A 19,848-nucleotide genomic window follows, 5' to 3' on the forward strand; every position below is an offset into this window, starting at 1 on the left:
CCGCCAGGGCGACGAACATGGTTCAATGATATCCTCTGCTAGAAGTCGAGAGATTTCAGCCGCAATAAAAGATTGTCTTCCTGATTAAAACGCCGCGATTTCGTTATTATCGGTTGGCATTGAGGCGGAATACTGGCAAATAATGAGGGTTCATCAAGTGAAGCTGCTGATAATGCACAAAATGGTAATTTAGACGATATATTAGAAATAGTAAGTCCGGGTTTGGATCCACCAAACTCAATGGTGAGTTTCTTATGCTGTTTTTGGAAGTCCAGCCCTAAGAGGAGATCACTACATAAGTCCTTGAGCACCGAAAGTCAGGTGGAGGGATACATACGACCATGAAGTGTCATATCAACAACACAAAAGCCGGAGATTCTGGTATTAAGTGATGACTGAGCCATCGCAATTGCCTGGTCCGATGGGAAGACATGTAGTTTCAATTTCGCAACAATCTGTTCCTTAATGAAACTATCAGTACTTCCTGAGTCAATTAAGGCATCTAAGGTATGCCCTTTAATTGAAATTTTTGTGGCTGCATGAGACAGGTTCTGTGGGCAAGCAGCTGTAATTGGTGTCGTTGCACAGAGAGTGGCTAAAACTCTCGGTGTGCTTCTTCGGGAGAGAGCTCGAGAGGAAGCTTGATAGGTCCTAGCTGGAGCATCTTGATAGGCCCTAATTGGGGCAGTTCGGTAGGCCTTAGCTGGATTGGCCCTCATAGAGGCCCTTGATAGGCAAACTTTAGCAAAGTGTCCTTTTTTCCCGCAATAACTGCAGATTGCATTGCGAGCAGGGCAGGTTTTCCTAGGGTGAAAAGCATCTCCACAAAAGAAGCATTCCTTCCTAGATTGCCAAGAGGCTGCTAAAGTGGGGTCGTCCTCCTCTTCTTCATCAGAATTATCAGAATTAGATTCCCCCATGATAGGGTTCACCTGAGACCGCTTGAATTGTCTGGTTGCAGCTACAGCAGCAGATCGAGATCTGGGCAGCTGATAGAGGTCTGCATTTCTCTTTGCCAAATCCAGTGAACAAGCTAGGTCAAAAGCTTTTTGTAGCTCAAGTGTTTTCCTTTCTAGTAGACGCTGGCGTATAAATGGAGAGGCAATCCCGCAGATGAAAGCATCACGAATCATTTCTTGGCGGTACAGCTCAGCTGAGGCTGCCTGAAAGTTACAATCTACGCTGAGCCTGCGAAGTTCTTGCAGGAATTCGTCAATTGATTCCCCTGGCCCTTGTCGGGCTGTGGCCAGTAGATGTCTAGCATAGACCTCATTTGGGGTCTTCGCATACAGTTTCTTAAGTGCCCGAATCACCTCTTCGTAATTATCCCAGTCATCAACATATTCGAACACTTTTGGGGTCACATAATTGACAAGTATCTTCAATTTAGCAGGAGCATCCGCTTTACATTCATCCAGAAAATTCTCAAAAGTACGATACCAATGCTTCCATACCCTGCCAGCTGCTGGTGTATTCGGGTCCAAGTCCAGACGAATAGGTCTAAGGATTTTCTCCATGATGGGTGGTTCCCTGGATCCTTAACTTCCGAGTTTGTCTGAAGGTCTAGTATTTGTCAGTGTAAATATTAAGTTACTTAAATTGATGTAAGAAAAAGGAGACTTACCATCAAGTAACTTTAAAGTAAGCTTTAAGTAACTTATAAACACACTATATACACAAGAGAGGTCTTTACCATGCCTCTGGTAGAAGCCTCTTACAATACTGAACAGACCAGTATTTATACCAGTCCAACAGGAAGTGACATATGACAGGAAGTGAGGTATGTACACAGTTCAAAGTTCATAGTTCATAGTTCACAGGAAGTGATGACATAACTTCCCGGAAGTTATCATTTTTATCACAGTCGGTATCTGAGCTAGTGACTGTGAGTGTGAAATCGAGTGACAGTGTTTCTTTATCATCACTGTCTTCTTTCTTTTCCACCACTGCCTGGTCAGTTGGCAGTTTTGGGGTATCTGAAAGGAGAAAGAAACAAGGTTAGAGTTGCGGTGCAGGGAGGGTGGGAAATTAAGAGATACATGCTTACACCATCTGTAGCTTGAAAATCAGAAGAGATTGTGGGATGAGCGGGAAATGGGAATGTGAGAAGAAGGATTAGGTATGAGGATACCTTCATCTTCAATTAATTCAGCCTCGCCACTGGCCACGGCCTCAGCAATGACTGCTTCAAAGATGGCGAGCACTGTCTCCTCCATGGAGGTAAGGACATGTAGCCATATCTGACCCCGGCTGGTTAGCTCCTGCTGTCTATGGTTGTGCACCAGCTTGTCCTGCAAGAGAGAGGGAAGTGTGTCAGTGAGTGTAGTGCAATCTATTTGGGTGATGTGGCTGGCATGGTTGAATAGCTGGCAGTGTGTGCAAGCTATGAGATGTGTGTGTGAAGCTTGCAGCAGTGCTAAGTGTGTGGGGGTGAAGTGAAGCTATAAATGTTAGATACAAGTCCTGATTGATAGATATTGTTGATAGGTGAGTGATGGGAGTGTGATGCATTGAGCAGTTGCTGAAACTAGTGATGCAGTTGGTGGGATATTGCATTTGAAGATACATTCACTGACCTTGACCATTCCTGTGAGGTCATTGAACTTTTTGCGGCACTGCATCCAGGTCCTGGGGACTTGACTCCTGACATTGACCGCCATGACTAACTAGTCCCACTGCCTTCTGAGAGATTGTCTGGAGGGCCACCACTCCACCTCCTACATCAAAGCCTCCAGTGCAGCGTTGGATAATCTTGGAGCCCATTCTCTGCCATGTTGTGCTATTAGTCAGTCTTTCTCCATGTCAGAATGAATTCCACAATGACTTCCAGTGCTTGCTCTAGCCACAATGCACCTCCCCTTTAAGAGGTGCAGGCTGGCTTTAATTAGTGCAGGCTAGCTTTAAGTGGCGCACAATTTTGGGCCCCTGCTGAGGCATCCAGTCACTCAACAGTACGCTTAGTGTTGGCTGCATGCTGCAATCATGTTAATTAGCAGGCAGCATGAAGTTGGCATGCTGCCTGCATCGGAAGAAATGGGCACGGTTTAATCCCGCATCATGATCCCTGCGCACGTTTTCAGGCCCTGTCCAATTTAGCCTCCTATGTTTCTTGTTTGAATATAATGTGCAACCACGAGAGGGAGCTACACCATTACTGTGTAAGCTGCATGCTACTCAACACTTCACCACACCATGAGGGGTCTGGACAGAGTAGGTAGAGAGAAACTGTTCCCATTGGCAGAAGGTTCGAGAACCAGAGGACACAGATTTAAGGTGGTTGGCAAAATAACCAAAGGCGACATGAGGAAAAACATTTTTATGCAGCGAGTGTTTAGGATCTGGAATTCACTGCCTGAAAGGGTGGTGGAGGCAGACTCAATCATGGCTTTCAAAAGGGAATTAGATAAGCACCTGAAAGAAAAACATTTGCAGGGCTACAGGGAAAGGGCGGGGGAGTGAGACTAGCTGAAGTGCTCTTGCAGAGAGCCGGCACGGGCTCGAAGGGCCGAATGGCCTCCTTCTGTGCTGTAACCATTCTATGATTCTATGATTTAATGATTCTTTAATAATCAAGCCAGGTGTAGGAGTTCACTTGGTATAGTTGGGGAAGATTTTCTCTGTAAATATATTCTGGATAAATCAATTTAAGATTTTGTTACATGCAGAGCACAGACAAAATCCTAACCCCCCATCCCCTGCCCCCTTTTTGGGGGGAATTCTTTCCCTCTTATTATTTAAGTTTCTATTTTTGCCTCATTCTTATTTTGTCTTCTACTCGTTAGATAAACTCCCATCTTACTGGCTTCCACCATCCCACCATATTGGGCTGGTTCTTTCTGGAAAAATAATGGCGTGTTGTAGGGGGGTGGTGGTGGGGTTGGCGCGTGCGCCCAGTCAGTTATGCCCCTGACTGTTTGTGAGCAGTTCGAATCTCTCCCACGCCCCTGGGTTCTAGACACCGGACTTAGGTACAGGCGGCGATACAGAAAAGACTCGAGTAGACAGGTGGTTTGGATGTAAGCAAAACCAAGATTTTATTGAAATGGAAAATTAACACAATCTTATGAAAAGTTACTAGTATAAAATTATTACAGGCAAATACAAAATAACTATACTTATACAGGGAATGGGGAACACATGGCAACTCGAGGGAAAACAACTATCTTAACAATCCCCTTATCCTTATCCCACCCCTTATACCTAACTAGATTAAGCTATGAGGGGCCAGAATTCATGCTCACCAATCCAAAGATAAAAGCCAACTGTTAACGATTGCGAGTTTTGAAGTCTGGTTTCTGGTCCTTCTAGGTACCCCGTCGCCACGTGGTCTTCAGGGGCGCGGTGCTGGGTCTGCTACTGCGACACACCTTCTCCCCTCCGCTGCCGTCATCGTCTCGTCACGATGGGTTCTCCTCTTCTTCTCCCTCGGGCGGTCGTCGGCGGTAACATTATATTTCTCGGACAGTCACCAGTCATTACCGTTTAGATTTTACTAGCCATGCATCAAATGCCTGTATATTCATTGTGGCGCAGACACCCGTGCCATTGCACTGCTCAACAAGGTGTTTGTCCTCACCGTCCTCAAGGACTTTCTTCCCCAAGCGTCAGCCCACAGCTAGGCGCCCGGCTTACTTATCGATATGTTTTCTTCGCTGCCCTGCTCTGCCCTTATCGAGTTATTATCGTCTTCTTCGTCTCCACTCGACTCGTCTCGTTGGACTACTATACGAGTCCTGGGCTACCTGCTCAACTTTGTCTCGCCCCTTTCTGCGGCCTGGGCATCCTGGATGGCTATGGACTTGGGTCTCGTTCCCCTTCCTAGCAGTTGGTATGGTATCCTTAGCTGCTGAAAATCTGCTCCAGGGAGAGAACGCTCCACGAGGCCAGGGCACAAGTACTAGCGGCAGCCCAAGAGGCCGGAGCCACGAGAGCAGAGAGAGCAGAGTCAAGGGCAAGAGCAAGAGACAAGAGAGAGATTGCTACCCGGGGCCTTCAGTTATACTCTTCACGATAACCCTTATCTGCGCACCAAATCAGGTTAGTTCTTTTGTTCAAATCTTGGCGGGCTAGTTTAAATAATGGTAGCAATCTAAACTAACTGTTTTTAGATGGCCGGTAATCGCACCTACTGGCCCGATTTCTGAGTTGTTTTGTTATTAATACATCTTAATCGGCCTGACCAGCCTTAATGGCTTCCCTAAGCTGCTTCCGATTATTTATGCAAACAACTTGATGGCCTTAAGTATAGGCCTAACTGGTTTTGATCCATCTCCGATTTGACTTAATGCATATTCAAAGTCCTGCTGCTTTTCAAAATACAAAAGTCTCTCTTCATAGAAACTGCAGCTTTGGTTTCGATTTCCCAAAAGCTGCTTGTGCCACAGAGTCCAAGCTTTTTAAAAAAATCTTGCAGGCTTTTGGCCACAAGGTGCGGACGCCATCTTTGGGTACCCTTTTTAAAATGTCCATCCATGCAGGGTCTCTTTTATTAATCATAACCTTTGGGGAAATGTAGAAATTTTGCGAATCCTACAGTGTTAACACCAAGCACCGTTATTAATGTGCAATCAGCCAGCAAATTCAGGGAGTTGCGAATCTCCAGAACTTGCTGGTTGATTTTCTCCCATCCACCATCTGCTTTCCACAAACAGCATTGTGCCCCTGTGCCTCCCTGTTATTTTTAAGAATTTGCTGGATTTGCACGTTAATTGCCCATTAAACGCGCCGCAGAAAGTTAAGTCTGATAATTAATAGCGCAAGTACCATTTTAACAACATGATCATTGTTAATCTATGCCAATCAACCTCTCTGGCCCAGGTATTCCTTCAGGAAGTGAATTGTTCTTAGAGATATTTAAAATTTTAAATTATATTTTTTTCTTACTTTTCCTTTCTGTCTCCTTTTTTCTCTCTCTCTTAATCCAAACTTTCTTTCCCTCTCTGTATCTGAGTTAACTCTAATTCACCCCATTTCCTTCTCCATTATTCCTCTGTTTCTTTCTCAATCCTTAAATCTCATTGGTTAAGGAGATACACCGTTGGTCCCGCCGTTCACTAAACTCTCTGATGTCCTGTTGCCCTCGCCATGCCATTATCAGCTCGCACTTCCAGCAACTTACTACGCAAAAATTTTCGAGCTGATGGGTGCGGGAAAAAGTCTAACTAATGGCGAGCGCCTTGAGGTGCCCCACTCCAACAAGATCCGGCCCACTGTTTCCCAGCTGCAACAGGAAAAATAACCTTGTCGTTTGGAATCTGCCAATGCTATTGTTAAGGTGGCCACTAGGAGTATACAATAGCAATCTGTCCATATATTCTTAACCTCCCTGTGAGGGAGAAGCTAGCTTCCACTCTATCCCTGTTCAAGATTACTTGGCGGAATAGAGCCTGGTGGGGATTTGTCTATGAGCTACCAATCTGGCACACTATTAGGTTGCAGCAGCCATCACTATGTACCTCTAATACTTTTCGTCCGTAGCCTTTCACCTGTTATGCTAGCTTCTGCATCGGGTGATCCATCATTTAACAAATATGCTGTGTATCTGCCCCTATACTGCCTTTTCAATAATGCTTCTCACCCATCCTTGTCAAAATTTTTGTTTCACAATTATTTCCCACTGTTCTTACTGTGAGTCTTGTGTAAAGCTGTTGCCTTAACTAATTTCAGACTTTGCCATCAATTTTACTTTCCAAACAAACTTACACTGTCATCTATTAATTTTACCTTTTGGAAAAAGATAGTTCTACTTAATTGACATATTGCTTGACCAGGTCAGTTTTTCAAACTCAAAGCTTAACTAATAGAAGTAGTCAACGTTCTCTGTAAAATAAAAACAGAAAATACTGGAAATACTCAGCAGGTCAGGCAACATCTGTGTAGAGAGAAATGTTTCAAGTCGATGGCCTTTCGTCAGATACTGCCTGACCTGCTGAGTATTTCCAGCACTTTCTGTTTTGATTTCAGACTTCCAGCATCTGCAGTATTTTGCTTTTGTTTCAATGTTCTATATTTCCCAACTTAAATTTCATAATTTTTCCCCAATCTGTACGTAATATAATATGTGAGTGAACTAGATTATCTACTCACAACAGTTTACTGGTAGTTTCCTGCCTATCCTTGTTCTTTACTCTAACTTATAAATTTCTTTGTAATAAGCAGGGAAAACAAATGTTTTCTTCAGTAACGGTGCATAGGTGCATCCGCTCATTGCTAATATTGGTGTGGTATTCTAAAAACTGATGACATCAATCAATTGCAATATAAATCATCACTTAGTACTGCTGCTGTTTTTCAGACCAATGTCTTCACTACACATATTTCCCATTAACCATAATCTATTTGTAATTGAAATGCATGATAATTTTTTGTCTTTTATTACTATCATGACTACATGGCTTACTGAACCTTGTCTGCGTAACAAAAAATCCTTGCAGAGAACTATCCTATTAAAACTGACAGAACATTTGTCATTCTGATAATAAAGCTCACTGCGGCCTATGGAATGTGGTAAATAACTTAATATTTATTGTCTGCTCATTCAGAATGGCTGAAGTTAATGCAAAAAAATTGCCCTGTTACACAACTTTAACCTGTATCCCTTTATCTCAACTCAGTTTTTATATCTTTTGCAATTTGTGACATCAAAATAAATCTATTTAAAATTTGAAGATGATGCACTTTGATGTGCAAAAGCTTCTTGCATTTTTTTGAAATTTGACAGTGGTTTATCATTAACTAACACTTGTATTTAACCATATACAAACACATTCATATATTTTTGCCATACGTAGGAGTACATTTTAAATCTTAAGGAATAAAATATAACTTTATTCAGGCTCTAAATATTATTGCCTTGTTACAGTAAACGTACTTTATTATTTCTATCCTTTATGAAACAGTTATGGAGAAGCATTGTGTTACTGTATTGGATCTATAGTGATAGATGATCATTAAGAGGACCTCTAAGCCATGTAGGATATAAAATTAGTTTCATTACCATGCAGTTGAATAGTAATATCAGAAACTATAGTTAAAAGTTTCAAAATACTGCCAATGCTGGAAATGTGAAGTGCAAACAGAAAATACTGAAAACAATCAGCAGGTCAGGCAGCATTCGGGGGGAATTTTGTCAGCCCTGGGGAGGCGGGGCTACCGGGAAAATGGCAGAAACCGGGAGCGGTTACCGAACCCACTCCCAACCCGCCTCCGTGCCATCTTCCCGGGTCGTGCAGGGACCCATCTCCTCGAGGTGGGAAGGGGATTACAGCCACTTAACTGCCTGCTAACAGGTAGTTAACAGGCAGTTAAGAGGCTTATCCCCATTTTACCCCTGCAAGTGCAGGCTTCCCGATGGCTGCGAACCTCACCAGGGTCAGTGAGGCGAGCAATGGGTCTGCAGGGGTGAGAGGGGTCGAAAAGTGCGCTGATGGGTACAAGTGTGGAGAGGTAAGTATGAGAGATGAGTGCAAAGTGTTAGAAAAAGTTTACTTACCTTTGCTTCTTCCTGCAGGCTTCAACTCTTGGGGATCCAGAGGTTCCTCATCTCAACGGCAGAGATGACAGAATGGCTGCTGCATTCTCCGATGCAACAGCCATCTGCTTTCTGCTGAAGAAAGAGGTTTGGTGAGTTTTCAGTACAAGGGCTCACCCTAAAAAAGAGATTGTCAGTGTTTGACTGCTTCTCAAAGCTGTCAAACACTGACAATTCATTTCTCAAAATTTTTGACAAATGAAATGTCATACGCTGATGTCCTCGGTCACCAGCTTTCCCTTAATTAGCTGGTTAAGCCCGCTGGGCGGGCTTAACAAGGTCAATCAAAGGAAAGTAGCGTGGGTTGGCCAGACGTTGTTGGGGGGCAGGACTGAAACCCGACATCCAGCAGTCCCGCCCCCAACGCGCCCCCATTGAGAAAATCCAGGCCCCTTGTGTTCATAAGACCTGAAACGTTAACCATAGCTTCCTCTCTCTGTTGATGTTGCGTGATCTGTCAAGTGTTGCCAGCATTTTCTAGTTTTAGTTAAAATCCCATTCTGATATCCTTCAGATCTTGCTATCTCAGTTGACTGAGTTTTGTTAGTTCCTGGCCAAATCACTTCAAGTGCATTTTAAAGGATCAAGGTTACATCTTAGCATGGAAAAATATGACTCATCCTGTTTGAATGAGACCATCTGGTGTCTGATCTCAGAAGGATTGATTACAATGGATTGAGAAATCCACAGCTAATATTGTTCCATATTCCTGGGTAGGAGAGTACCTGTGAGGAAAACAGCCTGCAAAGGGGGAAAATTAGAATTCAATCCAAAATCGAAAAACACATTGTAAAGAAACTGCCCTATGCTAACTCTGCAACTGACAAATGTTTCTACTTTCTCCAACCAGTGTTAGCATCTAGCACTCCAACATCAGATATAACACATCCAGCATTATACTTTAATTGCAACTTTCAAAGTCTATCTATTCTCTTATACTATTTCTAAACTTAGCTATCCATACTGGCTTTAGTGCAAGCTAGTCCCATTTTATCCATTATGAATTTATTCTGATCAAACTTATTTCACAGCAGACTTTAGAAGCTGTTAAAGAAAAGTGTCTATCAGTCTAGGCTTGAATTAAACCTGGAAGCTATAAGTAAACATCTGATGATCTAACCTACTGCATTTTTTATATAAAAATTGTTCTTATTTGCTGAAGGAACACCATTTTAACCATAGAGACATAGGGGGAAATTTTCCCAGCCCTGCGGAGGCGGGACTGACGGGCAAATGGCAGAAACTGGGAGCGGGTACCGACCCCGCTCCCAACCCGGTTCCGTGCCATCTTCCCAGGAGGTGAGTCCCCGAGTCGCGCAGGGATCCGTCTCCTCGAGGCGGGAATGGGATTAGAGCCAATTAATTTCCTGTTAACAAGTACTTTTGAGGCTTTTCCCCATTTTACGCCTGCAATTGTGGGCTTCCCGACGGCTGCGAACCTCGCCAGGATCAGTGAGGCAAGCAGTGGGTCTGCAGGGGTGAGTGGGGTCGAAATGTCAGCTGTAGAGGTGAGTGATGGGTGCAAGTGTGGACAGGTAAGTATGAGAGGTGAGTGTAAAGTGTTGGAAAAGGTTTCCTTACCTTTGCTTCTTTCTGCAGGCTTCAACCTTTGAGGATCCGGAGGTACCTCATCTCAATGGCAGAGATGACAGAATGGCTGCTGCATTCTCAGATGCAGCAGCCATCTGAGGAGAGAGGTCTTGGTGAGCCTGTGTGCAAGGGCTCACCTTAGAACAGTGTTTGACAACTTCTCAAGGGAAAATAGCGTTGGTTGGTCAGACGTTGCTGGGGGCAGGACTGAAACTCAGAAACCAGAAGACCCGCGTCCAGCACGTCTCCATTGAGAAAATCAAGCCCCTAGAGTGATTATGGCACAGAAGGAGGCCATTCGGCCCAACGAGTCCATGCTGGCTCTCTGTAGAGCAATCCAGTCAGTTAAAAACCATTAAAAAAATTCATTCAAAGAGTTCCTGCTGAATCATCCACCTTCACAACAAGCAATTATCTACCAGAAGAAGATGATTAAGGAATCCGATTGTATAGCACCACAAACAATCACAGTTAAGTATAAGATAAGTTGTAAATTAGATCCCCAATTTCCTATAAAGATTTCTGAAGACAATCTCAGGTGACAAAATGGGCAGAAAATTAGATGGAGTAGGTTATACACAATAAATAAACCAAGATTTATAGGAAAAGAGTTGGATGTATTGTATGAGGAGGTGATACTCAGAACAGCAACAATATTAGGGATCAACAACAACAACAACTTGTATTTATATAGCACTTTTAACATAGTAAAATGTCCCACGGCGAACACAGGAGCATTATAAAATAAAATTTGATACCGAGCCACGTAATGAGATATTAGGGCAGATGACCAAACGCTTGGTAAAAGAGGTAGGTTTTAAGAAAATATTCACTTAATTCTAAGTGTAGAGATAAGGCATTTGGGGACAATTACTTGGTGGATATATTTATCATAGAAGAATATATTTGTAGAATGCTCAATCATTTTCAGGAACACCGACATCTCGATCCCTCCAAGTCCTTCAACCCGACGGCCTGACTCCTCTAACCTGGTGTGGTTTGGAGCCGTTGGGAATCTCTCACGACACCCTTCAAAATAGGGATTAGGCTTAAAACTGCCTGTTAACTACCTGTTAACAGGCAGTTCATTGGCACGAATCCCTTCCCGCCTCAGGTCGGCGGGTCCCAGTGCGGGGCGGGTACCCACCTCCTTTGAAACTTACATGGAGGCGGGTTTTGGGTGGGATGGTGTCGGGACCCCCGAATTCGGGATTTTAGCCCTCCACACGCCTAAAAGCTCACCTCACGGCACACTGAAAATCAACCCCAATGTGTTTCACTGTAAGGATGTGGAAGTTGTAAAATGAGGCAAAATGACTTCATTGTTTTTTTTCTCTATGCAGATACAATAGGATTTTCTGGTGTCAGCCAGTGGCTCAGTGGGTAGCACTCTCTAGGTGGGAGGGGCTAGGAGTGAGCCAGGTGTTGCTGGTTGCCTGATTGCAGCTGGGAGTTGGAGAGAGTTTTGTAAAAAGTTGGTGGTGGGTTTTGTTTTCAGGTTTAAGGGCCTTTTTGGCCCGCCAAAAACAGCCAGATGGCTGCTGAGGGGCCCGGAGTGCCGGGCCCCTCAGAGGACAATGTTCCCGAGAGGAATTTAATTAGGGAAGAAACTGTGGTGGGAAAGGGAAAAAAAAGGCCCAAAAATTTGAGCCGGGACCCCAGGAGGTTTGGTAAAGAAAACACGGTGGTGGTGCAATGTGAGGATAAGAAGATTCGAGCTTGGGATATTATCCAGGCAGTTCATGAGGACTGTGGTGAGGGAAGCTGCTTTGCCTGCCAACCAAAGCCGAATGTGGGATTCGAGGTTACGGTCAGTGGCCGTGAGGAGGTGGAAAGACTGTTACTCAGTCTGAAAGTTGGTGAGAAATTCTTGGAGGTGATTCTGCTATATTCAGAGGAGGTGGTGGTTTTATTTTTAAACTTGCCAGTTTACATTGAGGACGAAGTGCTAAGCAAAATGTTGGAGTCGTGGGACATTAAAATATGTTCTGCAATAAAGAGGAGGTACTGTCCATGAACACGGGTAGCAGACGGAACCCAGTATATAAATGTGTGGTTCCCAGAGGGGGTGAGGTCATTGCCGTACAGTATGAAGTGCGAGACACTGGAAGGAGTGCAGTACTTTCGTGTGCTGCATGATAACCAAGTAAAGGTGTGCTATTATTGTCTTGGACATGATCATCTCATAAGAAACTGTCCAGACCTGTATTGTTACAATTGCGGTGAGTCGGGACACATCACTCGGAGCTGCAAGGTGGAGAGCTGTGGGTTGTGTCACAAAGGCCCCAGCCGCTGTGAGTGTGTGGCAGAAGGGAGCGATATGAGTGATGAGGAGATGGGAGAAGGAGCAGGAGATGAGAGTGGAACGGCTGGAGGAGCGGTGCAGTCAGAGGTCACAGCCGGTAGAATGAAGGAGAAAGGAGCACAGGAAGAGGCAGAGGATGGCGGAGTGGAGAACGGGGTGGAGATGGCGGAAAACACGCCGAGTGCTGTGGAGGGGAACAAAGACAGCAGCGGGCAGTGAGGGTCGAATGCAGACTCGAGCCTTAGTGCGGTTCGGCTCCCCCTGGGGAGTCTGGTGTCTGCGGGAGTGGGGTGTGTGGTGGATGTGGGTGCTCCGGGGAGAGGCGGGGAGTCAGATATCTTGGTGAGTGGGAGGGGGCAGGACGGGGAGAGGGTGCAAGAGGCAGGAGCCTTAAAGGGACAGCAGGATGGGATCGGCGAGATAGAGACATCAGAAGGGAACAATTTAGGTGCGCCATTGTCCCATGGAGAGAGGGAACAGGGTGCAAGGGTCAGAGGTGGAGATGTGGTCGAAGAGAGCGGCACAGTGGGAGAAACTGCGACAGCAGGAAGACTCTTTATGGGAGATGAAGTATCTGACGGGGAGCAGGATTATGTATCTGACGGGGAGCAGGCACAGGGGGTTGCAGAAGAGCTTGAGTGTGAGGAATTAGAGGGGGACAGAGACATGGAAGTCGGGGGTGGGGTGGCATCATGTGGAAAGGGAAAGGTTAGTGAGGGGCAGAAGGAGGGAGAAAGGGCAGCTCCTGGGCCCAAACTTAATGCAAGGAAGAAGCTGAAACAACAGGGAGGGTTCAAACAGGAGGTGAAAAAGAGCCGGAGGCTGCAGGAAAAAGCAACAGCTGCCCAAAAGGTTGAGAAGGAGCATGAGAGGAGGGAAGAGCCAGAGATTAAATGATGGGGAGATTATCAGGCATACTTCCCTTCTTTGGAGCCATGATTATATTGGTCTCGATTAATGTGAACGGACTGAAAGGGTGAGAAGAAATTGCAGCAGTTGTTGCAGGGTTTTAAAGGTTCGGACTTATGTCTGCAAGAAACCTTTTGGGATGAGGATATCCCAGAAAGAGTTCAGAAGGTTTGGAAGGGAGAGGTGTTTGCAAGTTGTGCAAACAATAACCGTAGAGGGGTGGCTGTTTTGGTGAGTCTGTCCATAAAAGAGAACGTTGCCTTGGTGGACAAGGACACTGAGGGGAGATTTTTACGGCTAAGGGTAAAAATGGAGGGATTTAATTGTGAACTCTTTAATATCTATGCACCGAATGACCATTGCAAGCGTTGCGAGTTTTTTCGGGACTTATTCACTGAAGCGGCAGAGGTGGAAAATCCTTGTATAGTGGGGGATTTTAATGTATTTTTATCTTGGATGGACATTTCAGTCCAGATGACCTTTAAGGATGATAACTCCAGAGGGATGATTGTAAAAATGATGGCAAATTTAAATTTGAGAGACTTATGGAGGGACCGGAACCCCATAAAAAGGGAGTTCTCCAGAGCAGGTTGGGTGGGTGATGTTTTAAAACAGAGCCGAATAGATTTTGTGTTAATGCGGGAAGGGTTAAGTTCAGAGGTGATGGAGATTTATTATAAAAAAGTATTTTTTAGTGATCACTCGGCTTTGGTTCTTAGAATTAGGATCAGCAGAGTTACGATCGGTTCAGGGGTGTGATTTTAAACAATCAATACCTGAAAGAAATTGTTTATAAAGAAGGGATTATATAAATATAATAAAGAATGCTCGGGAGGAACCTTTGTTCTTGAAAGAAAGAAGAGTTTGGTGGGACAATTTCAAATATGAGGTAAAAGTTTTTTCGGTACGTTATGGGAAAAAGAGGGCGGCAGCTAACCGGCATCGAGAAGAGAATATAAACACAAGGATTACGGATGTCTGTAAAGCAGTTGACGGAGGGGATAAGGGAGCTGAGACTAAGTTCCGGGTGCTAAAGGAAGGGTGGGAATTATTGCAAGCTGAAAAATGCAAGGGGGCCATTCTCCATGCAAAGGCTAGAGATGCATTGGAGGGCGAAAGATGCACTAGATATTTTCTAGAGCAAGAGAAGCTGTGACAGAGATTATCGTTAATTGAAGAGTTGAAGGTATGGGGAGAAGATCATTCATGAAAGTGGGGAGATTTTAGAGGCGGCTAGCAGCTTTTATCAAGAGTTATATACAAAAGAAGACATTTCCAATTTGGCGATGGAGAAGGTTACTGCTTTTATTGAAGAGGGTTTAAAGGAGGATGAGAGAAGCATGTGTGACAAAGAAGTAGGATTAGCGGAAATAAAAGTAGCAATAAGTGGAATGAAGGGGGGGAAAAGCCCAGGGTCCGATGGACTAAGTGCAGAATTTTATAAAGAATGTTTTGAGATTTCAAGTCCATTGCTCTTAGAAGTTTTTAAGGAAATTAAAATTGAGGGAAGCCTGGCTCCATCTATGAGGAGAGGTATCATAAGCTTAGCTTATATAAAAATAAAGGGGATAGACGGGATCTGAAGAATTGGAGGCCCATCACATTATTAAATGTGGATTATAAGATCTTGGCGAGGGTTATGGCAAATCGTTTGAAGGAGGTGTTACTGGAGATAGTTTGGCCCTCTCAGTCCTATGGAGTCATAGGCCGGGACATCGCAGACTCTGTGGTCTCAATCCGAGATGCGATAGAGCTCATGGAAGAGAGTGGGAGGGAGGCTTATGTATTAAAGATAGATCAAGAGAAAGCCTTTGATAGGGCCTCGCATGAGTTTTTATTGAAAGTTTTGGAAGCATTTGGTTTCAAGGAAAATTTCATTCAGTGGATAAGGATTTCAAACATATTTAGCTGTGTTAAATGTAATGGTTTTTATCCAAGTATTTTCTGATACAGAGATCAGTGAGGCAGGGTTGTCCCCTGTCCCCATTGTTGTACACATTGGTAGCAGAACCATTAGGTTACATGATGTGAAAGAAACAAGGTGTAGTTGGGATTGTGGTCCCCAGTTCTGGGCTGGTGTCGGTGATACACCAATATGCAGATGACACAACCTTAACATTGAGAAATGGGGAGTCAGTGAGGAAAGCTATGGATGTAGTGGAGGAATATTGTAGAACTTCAGGAGCCAGAGTGAATTATAGTAAGTCCCAATGCCTGGTTGCAGGGAGGGGTAGGGGAAATGGTTGGGGGAATGTCCCTTTAAGGTGGTGGAGGTTTTGGAAGTTCTTGGGGTGCATATGGGGTGCAAGAAAGACAGGGATGAAGTGGATCGATTAAATTGGGAACCAAAGGTTATGAAAATTAAAAAGATTTTGGGAAGATGGGAAAGAAGGTGGATGAAAGTGCAAGGAAGAGCGACAGTGGTGTCTGCTCTCCTGCTATCTAAGCTATGGTACTTATTGACGGTGGAGGATATTCCTGAGTGGGCGGAAAAGTCCATCCGAGAGGCTTGTGTGAGGTTTTTATGGGAAGGGAAACCAGCCTTGGTGGCTTACAATACCATCATTGGATGGAGAAATCAGGGAGGACTCAATTTCCCAGATATTGATTTGAAGAAGAAATCCTTTAGAATCAAATAGTTGAAGAGATTTCTTCAGAAGTCAAATACAAGTTTTTGGAAGAGTTGTTTTGAGCATTTTTTAAAATGAAGTGGGATACGAGGGCTGGGGATATTGTATATGGAATACAGTAATATGTTTTTGAAATCGATTAAACTTCTCCCTAGGTTTTATAAGGGGGCTGTAGAGACTTGGGCCCAATTTTTAAAGAGTGTGCAGTTTATGCTCAAGGGGGCTGAGGAATTTTTAGAACAGCCCTTATTTTTGAACAGGTGGGTTAACATCGAAGGAGAGGTTTTATTTAATCAAGCTTTTATAAAAGCTGGGATTATATCTGTGAAAGATGTATTATACGAGGTAATTCCAGGTTGGTTGCCGGAAGCGATAGTGAGGGACATGGTGTGGGAGGAGGATCAGGCGGTAGAGGGAAAAGCAATAGGAATCATTTATGAGAAGATTGTGAGGGCAATGCCACAGGATTGGATGGAAGAAATAAATGCGGAAATCTCCAAAGGAAGTAAAATGCGTCCTGCTTTTCCAAGCTTTGTGCTGGAGAAAGGGGGAGAGTTGGTCCAATTTGACAACTGTAATGCTCGAGATTTCTATGAGGTATTTAGAGAATGGAGATTCAAGACACCTGCTGGTCAGGAGTTTTGGCAGAGTATATACCCACAGCTGGACTGCAACAGGATTTGAAAGGGAGTGTGGGCGAGTTATAAATGCCCAGAATGGATTGAACTGGATTTCAAATTGGCTCATAACCGGATTTTTACCATGGCGGTCTTGTGCAAGATTGGACGAGTGGAGGTGGCAACTTGCCCAATGTGTGGGACACAGGATGAGACTCTGTCCCATTTACTGGTGTTATGTCTGCAGTTAAATGACTTTAAGTACTATGTTCGACAGTTGTGTGAAGCTTTTTTGCTGGGTGGGGACCGAAGAGCCAGAATGGGAATCCCGTTGGACTCAATTTTGAGATGGGGATTGCAGGAGAGTCTGCCCGAGTCTAGCGGAGCGGCAATTAATTTAATGTTCAGTTTGGCTAGATTCGTGATTGTGCGAAGAAGGAATGCTCTGTTTTTTAAGGGGAGGAGAATCAATCTAAAAGAGTATTTAAATATAAGCTAAAAGATCATTATAAGGCTCTGTGGATGTTTTATTCAGAAAGGAATTTAAGGACAGTATTTTACAACCAATTTTTACAGTACAATCGATTAATATATGTTACAGGAGACAAATTAAACTTCAGGTTTTGATGTTAAAATGTGGTAGCAGAATGGCTGTGTGGAGCGGCAAAATTGATTTGTATCATACAATGAAATGATCACGATGTTGTAAATGTTCTTAATGTTCAATAAAGTAATAAAAAACATTTTTTTAAGTGGGTAACACTCTCGCTCTTTCAGTCAGAAGGTTGTGGGTTCATGTCCCACTCCAGGGACTTGCAGTATAAAAATCTAGGCAGACACTACAGTGCAGTGCTGAGGGAGTGCTGCACTGTCGGAGGTGCTGTCTTTCGGATGAGACATTAAACTTTTTCAAGTGGAAGTAAAAGATCCCATGACACTATTTCAAAGAAGAGCAGGGGAGTTATCCCCGGTGTCCAGACTAATATTTATCCTTCAATCAACATAACAAAGACAGATTATCTGGTCATTATCACATTGCTGTCTAGGGAACTTGCTGTGCGCAAATTGGCTGCCGTGTTTCCTACATTACAACAGTGACTATACTCCAAACGTATTTCATTGGCTGTAAAGCATTTTGAGATGTCCAGTGGTCATGAAAGGCACTATATAAATCCAAGTTTTTCTTTCCATGTCATCTGTGCTTCCAGCAGTATGTGCAGTGTTCACAACTTAAGTTTCAATCACCAGGCAGCTACCAGTTCACCTTCATCACAAACAATGGTTAGGCTAGATTAGAATCCTACAGGTATTAAAATTGCCAATTGAAAAAGGCAGATTGTACAGACACAGGTGTCACAAATAACTGCATGAGCAGGAGAATGTGAGTATGGCTGTTGCTAGGTGAGTCTTCAAAACAAGGGTGTTGATGCAGCACCAGACTAATAACCAGGGAATTGAGCATTTCGACTATGTCCACATCTGAAAGAATTGAGTCTCAGATTTTTTGCATCACCTTGCTCAATCTGATCCTTAGTCATTCATCCTTTGTCCTATAAATCTGCCTACTGGTAGAGATTAAATAGAATTTACCACACATTTGTGCAGGGAGATCTAATGGTGGTCTGGGGGGGTCCCGATTGTAGGGGGTGGGGGGGTCCTTTCTGGGCCTAGAGGAAAATTTCCTGCTCCTCCCAGCCCACAAGCAGTCCTGTAAAGGCACTTGTGGATTCAGCCCTTCTCGCCTACTTTAAGCTGCCGGGTCTCTCGAGGCCTGTGAAACGCGGCCACCTGTGGTTAAAAACAGAGACCTAGAAATTCGAACCTTTAGCACCGTCCGCTACGGCTGGTTTTGAAGATGAAATGGTGGCTGCCTTGCTTCCGGTGCGGAATGCAGAAGCCGCCATATTGGGCAGATCGACTGCACTGCCGATGCTTGCGCTCGCCGGAAGTATTTTAATTACCAGGAACGTGATGTCAATCGGCATGCAGCGCCAAATTGACGCACGCTCAGCGATTTTGGACAAAGCTGCTCCTCTTACCACCCTCTGCAAAGCACACCCGTGCGTGCAGCCATTGACAGCGCGTAGAGCCGGGAGAAAGCAATGGTGAGCTATCAACTTAGTTAGAAACATTCTGTACAATTCACATTTACCGTGCTACTTTTAAATAAGTTACACCCAAATAACTGACTACAATTGTCTTTCAGTTTATTGCAAAAATTCATTAATATGATCCAGATTGAGCTGGCTTTTTTTTCATTGTTGCTTAATTTAATTTTTTTTGATCTTTTCATCAAGATCCAGTTTATATTAATAAAATGCTGATGAACCCACTAAAAAAAGAAATATTAAGATTTATAGAGGGTTTTTTTGTTCTTAAATGTATACATAGGTGCCTATATAATATACATTTCCTATACAACCATAATCCTAAAATAAGCTTGGAAGAACAGTTTGAAATTTCCAAATCTCTTTGGAATGTCTTGTGATTATTCCCCTATTTTAACAAATCTAGCCAATAGCCACTGGTATCTCTTGCTCCCTTGCCACTTTAGCAAAATCTCTCTTCTATATAATAAGAACATAAGAAATAAGAGCTGGAGTAGGCCATTTGGCCATTCAAGCCTCCTCTGGCATTCAACAAGATCATGGCTGATCTTCTACCTCAACTCAACCATCCCATATTATCCCCATATCCCTTGATTCCCTTTGTTCCCAAAAAATTATCGCCCTCTGTCTTGACTATACTCAACGAGTGAGCATCCACAGCTCTCTGGGGTAGAGAATTCCAAAAATTCACAACCCTTTGAGTGAAGAAATTTCTCCTCATCTCAGTCCTAAATGGCCGACCCCTTATTCTGAGACTGTGACCCCGTGTTCTAAACTCCCCAGCCAGGGGAAACATTTTCCCAGCATTAACCCTGTCAAGCCCCTTAAGAATTTTATATGTTTCAATTATGTCACCTCTCATTCTTCTAAACTCTAAGCAATATAATCCTAGTCTACTCAATCTCTTCTTATAGGGCAATCCCTTCATCCCAGCACCCAGTCTTCTTTTTTATTTATTTATGGGTTGTGGGCATCACTGGCAAGGCCAGCATTTATTGCCCACCCCTAATTGCCCTTGAGAAGGTGGTGGTGAGCTGCCTTCTTGAACCGTTGCAGTCCGTGTGGCGAAGGTACTCCCACAATGCTGTTAGGGAGGGAGTTCCAGGATTTTGACCCAGCGACGATGAAGGATCGGCGATATACATCTAAATTAGGATGG

This window comes from Somniosus microcephalus, chromosome 4 (genome assembly GCF_052327205.1).
Source record: "Somniosus microcephalus isolate GS21.2 chromosome 4, FLI_Smic_1.0, whole genome shotgun sequence".
Lineage (NCBI taxonomy): Eukaryota > Metazoa > Chordata > Chondrichthyes > Squaliformes > Somniosidae > Somniosus > Somniosus microcephalus.